Source organism: Salvelinus fontinalis, chromosome 9 (assembly GCF_029448725.1).
Source record: "Salvelinus fontinalis isolate EN_2023a chromosome 9, ASM2944872v1, whole genome shotgun sequence".
In the NCBI taxonomy this organism is placed as follows: domain Eukaryota; kingdom Metazoa; phylum Chordata; class Actinopteri; order Salmoniformes; family Salmonidae; genus Salvelinus; species Salvelinus fontinalis.
Genome location: NC_074673.1, coordinates 19,919,447 through 19,926,335, shown reverse-complemented (window position 1 = coordinate 19,926,335; position 6,889 = coordinate 19,919,447).

Below are 6,889 nucleotides of genomic sequence, written 5' to 3'. Positions count from 1 at the left end.
TTAAACCATTTCACTCAGGGGTCAGTGAACTATGTGTGTGTCTGTCTACACTGGCGCTTGATGGCAGAATAACTTTTTGGGGGGTTGGATTTAGCAATAACAACAGGACAAATGTAATTGAATATAACTAAATACACTTGGATATGTCTACACACCAGAAGTAAATCCCAGTCTTCTGCCTAAACAAAAGTCCAGAACAGTCTGTATTTGGTCCTATCAATCCCCTGCTGTTTTAGCCGTTACCATAACTCTAAAACAAACAGAGCAATATACACTTTGACTGAAACGCTGTATTTTGATCCTGTCAATATGATGCAGTCCATGTCAGAAACAGGAAGAGTGATGTACAGTACATTCAGCACCTGTGGCAAACACTAGACTGTTCTTTTCTCTCTGCACCTCATTTGGTGTCACTGAACTTTTCAACCTCCTAAATGTCAAACCGGTACCTAGAGGGAATAGGGGTGAATATGTTACTCAGTGATGGAGAGTTTAGCATGTTTAGGATCCTTTTATGACAGTTTGTGCTTTAGCTTGCTGCTAGCTGGTCAGCATGTGTGGTAGTCATCAAATGAATGTGAATTTGTGGTAGCTGTGTAGTGAGTTTTGGGGTAATCAAATATAGCTCTGTGCTGTGCTATTAGTGGTTAGCATATATTTGCGTTTAGTGCCCGTGCTCCCCAGTTCACCCTGCCTGCTATTCTAATAGCTGCTGTAATGACAGTGTTGACTTTATCGATGGGGCAGCTCTCTCTCTCCCTCTCCCTCTCTCTCTCTCTTACCTCCATCCATTTATCCTCTGGGGTTGATTTAGCACTGACCAAGCAAGCCTGAAGTCATAAACACTTTGTAATAAAGCTGCTCCACTCAACATGTACAACCTGTTAACACATTCTCTCTCTACTCTCTCTCTCTCTCCCTCTCTGTCTCTCCTATCCTCCATCTTCAATGGCCTGAGGCATGGTCACTCACTGTGTGCGTGACTAGGATCAGTAAATGAATATGAGAGAGCAGATGCTGGCACGGAATATGCTCTGTGTAAGCCCAGCTCACACCGCACACATTTGACAGCAGCATTGATTTGTGTTGCAAATCTAGCTCAATGTTTTATTAAAGCCAAACTCTATTATTTGCATTGTTAAATTGATGATTGCATCGACTGTATGTGTTTTCAATATTTCACATAATCCTCAGGGCTGGGTCTGATATCTTGTAATTGATTCCTTTGTTTCCACTTAAAGATTGCATACATGTTGATCAGTGGTACAAGGGCTTTAATAGGTTTCAGGAGTCAATTTGTAGTTTAGTGCAAACCAGTGCAACTCTGTCCTCCCAGTCAACTTTAGTTCATCCCAGGGGGAGGTATCAGACCTTCTTAAGATGGCCACCAGTGTATCAGTTATGGGCTTCCTCTGGGTAGGACCTATCACTGTTCTACATGAGACCCAGATGTTGTCATGGTGAACAATCAATACCTCTTTCTGGTGTGTGTGTGTGTGCGTGCGTGTGTTTCTGTTTGGCACATCTGTAACGGCTTTCCTCTTCCTCTTCATCAGAAGAGGAAGAGCAGGGATTGAACCAATATGCAGCGGAGTTTGTAGACATTATTTATTAAACAAAAACGAGGACGAAACGAAAACACTTGAATAAATTACAAAACAAATAAACGGTGTAGACAGACCTAGACGACGAACTTACATAAAACATGAAGAACGCACGAATAGAGAAAATAGGCTACACAAATGAACGATGAAACAAACAAACCGAAAACAGTCCCGTGTGGCGCAACGACATACACAAACACAGGAGACAATCACCCACAACGAACACTGTGAAAACACCTACCTAAATATGACTCTTAATTAGAGGAACGCCAAACACCTGCCTCTAATTAAGAGCCATACCAGGCAACCCATAAACCAACATAGAAACAGAAAACATAGAATGCCCACCCAACCTCACGTCCTGACCAACTAACACATATAACAAACTAACAGAAATAGGTCAGGAACGTGACAACATCACCCCGATGAAGACAGCTTGGCTGTCGAAACATTGGTTATAAAATTATTGCATCTGAGCTCCTAAAGTGTGCTGCTCTCCTTTTATTTTTCATCTGTTCGGTATATTGACATTAGGACTTCCTTGAAAAAAACTATTCTCTGAGGATAATGTTGGTATGTCACTTAAAATAAATAATTTTCATTAGAGCCTACATTCCTTCTCTGTCCCTTGAGAATAGACCAGGAATACTGTGTAGCTAGGCTACAGTCCTGTGGGCCCATGTTTTCCATCCATATCTTCCTTAATCAGAACACAATCTTTCTTCATGGATTTCTTACAAAACACTTTATATTTTAAGGGAGGCGAGGTGACTCACACACCATTTTAAAACCTGAATACTGAAGGCCTGAAATGAAGTCTAATCTTCAAAGATCACACTTAATTTACATCCAGTGTTCTGTGTACATACTGTACCACACTGTACCGTACACACCGTACTGTACTGTTCTACAGGTCATCTAGTAATCTGCCACAAATGTTTACAGCAGCTGTCATATTTGTAAGAGCATAATGTACCTGCTATTACTGACAGTCTCAAGTCCAGATTTTCTTGTACCAAAATAGCTTCACAAGTTCTTGACAAACTTAGGTAATGTTTGTTTAGTGAGAGATCGAAATTTACACAATAGTTACCCAGAGGAAAACGGGGGAGGGTGATGCTTTTTCAATTTCAGTCAAGGGGAGGGTTTAGTATATATTTTTTCATTAGTCCCGGGGAGGGTCATGTAATTTGTAATCCATTAAATGTCATGTATTGCTCATGGTATGAGAATTAGTTGCTTTTTATAGTATTACATTTTACATTTTTAGTCATTTAGCAGACGCTCTTATCCAGAGCGACTTACAGTAGAGTGCATACATTTTTTATTACATTTTACATACTGAGACCAAACCCTCCCTAACCCGGACGACGCTATGCCAATTGTGCGTCGCCCCACGCGATGTGACTGATGTGACTGATGATGCCCCTCATCCCTTATTCTCTGGTGGGCATGCAACATGAGGTGTGCCTAGTGTGGTCTCAATAAATGATCCATAGCCTATACTAGGCTATAGGCCTAGGCTAGTAGAAGATTATGCTCGGAGAAGAACAGGGCAAAGTTATATTTCTATGAAAATGTACTTCCTTCCTGAGTTTTTGCACTGCTGCGCATTACACACAGACATTACACACTGCCCTGCTCTTGCTGATGTAAACTATTTTGTGCTGCCTAACCAATGTCTGTGCTGTGTATGGTGACACTTCAGGCGGCAAGTCAATTTGTCCAAAAATGCAATATGTGAGCACGGATTAGGCTTCCTGATGTCCTGTTCAGTTTGAGAGGGAGAGCGTGAAAATGAGAAAGAAGACCAGAGGTATTTTTTTATTTTATTCCAGATCCCCATTAGCTGCTGCCAAGGCAGCACCTACTTTTCCTGGGGTCCAAAGCTTGCTACTGCTATAATAGATTTTAATGCAAATGAAATGGACCTAGTTTTATGTAATTATATACAATAATGCTTTAGTCCGTGATGCTTTATTCTAGAAACAAGCTGTAGAGTGCTGGGGAAAGACGTGACTTCGATGCATATGGCCTATCTTTGGTTTGTCTGTATGACATTGAGGCTGCGCTTCTACAGCCGAGGAGCAGTGGTGTAGTGCTATTTATTTAGGTGATATATTACACTGAACAAAAATATAAATGCAACAATTTCAAAGATTGTACTGAATTACAGCTCAATTTAAATAAATTCATTAGGCCTAATCTTTGGATTTCACATGACTGGGAATGCAAATATGCATCTATTGATCAGATACCTTAAAAAAAGGTTGGGGTGTGGATCAGAAAACCAGTCAGTTTTGCAGAAATCCTTCGGTTGTGCTAACCCACAGTTTCATCAGCTGTCTGGGTGGCTGGTCTCAGATGATCCCGCAGGTGAAGAAGCCAGATGTGGAGTTCCTGGGCTGGCGTGGTTATACGTGGTCTGCTGTTGTGAGGCAGGTTGTGAGGCAGGCTCATAGCCCATAACAAAGAGGCATACAAAAAGAGATAAATAAAAAACAAACATATTTATTAAATAAAGTAAACTATATGCAAGTAACATAGGTGTGTGTAGTCAGTAGTGTAAGTGAGCGGATGCAGATGGTGATAATGAGGCGCGTTGAGAGGTGCCAAAACTAACACAAAGAAACCCTGAAATGCCACAACCAAAAACAGCAGTGTGTCTCTATGGAGAGAGTCTCCACGGAGCCCAGGTGTGCCCCATTTCGTTGATGACCCTCCAGGCTCAAGAAAGAATTTGGCAGACAGAGTGGAAGTGTCCCCCCCCCCATAAAACCGGGGACCACCAAGGACCCCGGAACACCACACCAACCAAACATACATAAACTTAAACAAAATTCTGCCCTGGTAAACGCTACCCCACTTGCCCCAGCCAGCCTCGTCCTCCTCAGACCTCAGCAACCTTTGTGCACAGGACGCAACCTTTAAGAGGATTTTTTTTTAAACGAAGGCAGCAGGGAACAGGAGCGACAGAACACAAAACACGAAATAAACAGTGACCGGTCACGTGGACACGCATATACTCGGGGACAACGTCTATTAGAACGCGTGTCCACCGAGCAATAGGACCAGACATGTTCAGGAACAGGGAGCAAGAGAGAGCGCATCAGCAAAAACATTATCAGTCCCCCTAATGTGCCGCACATGGAGATGGAATGCCTGTAAAAACAAACGCTGTCTCATAATCCTCTGGTTAGGAGACATCATAGACCTCAAGAAGGTGAGAGGATAATTGTATGTGTAGACCACAATAGGTACTACACCCAACACGACACCTCAAAGTGTCGTAGCGCCTCGGCAAAGGCTGCTCCAGTGGTACCTACGAGTGTACCACTCTTCGTCAGATTGGACTTCAATATCTACCAAACATAATTTTTAGACGTTAATCACTAAATTCTAAACCTGTTTTTGATTTGTCAATATGGGGTATTATGTGTAGATTGATGAGGATTTTTTTTTTTAATCCATTTTAGAATAAGGCTGTAAGGTAACAAAATGTGGAAAAAGTCAAGTCTGACTTTTACCATGCAGTCCGGTGTATTCTCAAATTGAAAAAAGAGAGGTAGCGCTGCAACAGACTATTATTAAACAACATACCAACTCTAAATCTGTCAAGCGCAAGCCAGGTAGCCTAAGAAGGAAGGAAAATAAATTATATGAGGCTATATTATTATTATTATTTCAAGGCTATAGCGTGCCATTTAAGAAATCAATTGTGACACTTTTATGAAACTCTACAGGCTGGCAGGAACGCTCAGCATTTCAACAACATGTCTATACATTTAGCATTTAAGCTGTATAAAATGACATGAAAAAAAATATTTCTTAAATGAAATAATAAATAAAACAAAAAATGCATTTTTAAGCTATACAGTCATTCTACAGTGCCTTTGCACTGTACAGTATGTGCATAAAATGCATCCTTCAATTGCAACATCTGCCTATTTGCACACACATCTTGTCCTGAGAAAATGTTATATTTTTAATACCCTCAAACACCAAGTTAGGCATTTCTCATTTCAAAGTAGGCCATTATAACGGTCAATCTTGAATAATAATTATTAATGTTTTACCGGTGAAATGTCCAAACTGTATGGCAATCATTTGATCTCAATCAGTTTCATGTGAATATGCATTTAGAACGTCTTGAATAACAGTTTTGCGAGCTAATTAAAGCAGATGGTGTTAACAATCTATTCACATTTCTTGTAGGCCTATTTTGGTTCTAGCCAAGTAAAGTTGAGCTTTGCCCGCATGAGGAACATATTTGACTATTCAGCTTCAGGTAAGAAATGACTGACAAGGTGTTTTTGGTATAACATATTATAGGCTTACTATGCTACAGTAGGCTTATAGGGTATTATAGTCAGATCTGCTTTGTAAAATACTAATTCATCATTATGTGATCTTGCGGAACATTGATTCAGCTTTGATCTCACTTTACTAGATGAGCACCATTGTGAGAAGTGATAAGCTTCTATTTGTAATAATAATAATAACTGATGAGTAGGACTACTCTTGGAGAGGGTTATTTTGATCTGTTTGAGCGCCCTGAGCAAGGGGATTGGTGGAGTTTTATGAACATCATGGCAGACACGCTGTGAATTTGGATCCTATATCTCATTGGTGTGATGATAAGGTTCATGCAGTGGATTAGTTTGTCTGCATATGCAATAGACGTGGTACGTTTCTGTAAGCTAACCACTCGGACAGTAGGGCGAGTTCAAGTGCGTCATACAAGACTGTTTTGAAGACAGCCATTTTAGTTTTCTGTATGTCGCTGTTCTTGTTAGATCAGATTTGTTACGTTCAAAGGGGTCATGCCTCTGCACACAGTTCATCATTAGTGCTCCGCCATAGAGAAAGAATACAGGGAAGAAATCACAATTTAGGCTACCTACCTATAGGCTGCTATAGCCTAAACATTTATTTAGTTTATCATTCTATCGTTTTCATGTGATTTTAGTGGTAATTAGGGCTAAACATATATTTTTTTACATAATTTATCAGAATTAATTTTCTAGAAATAATTTTACCATGCAGTCCGGTGTATTCTCAAATTGAAAAAAGCGAGGTAGCGCTGCAACAGACTATTATTAAACAACATACCAACTCTAAATCTGTCAAGCGCAAGCCAGGTAGCCTAAGAAGGAAGGAAAATAAATTATATGAGGCTATATTACTATTATTATTTCAAGGCTATAGCGTGCCATTTAAGAAATCAATTGTGAAGCTTTTATGAAACTCTACAGGCTGGCAGGAACGCTCAGCATTTCAACAAC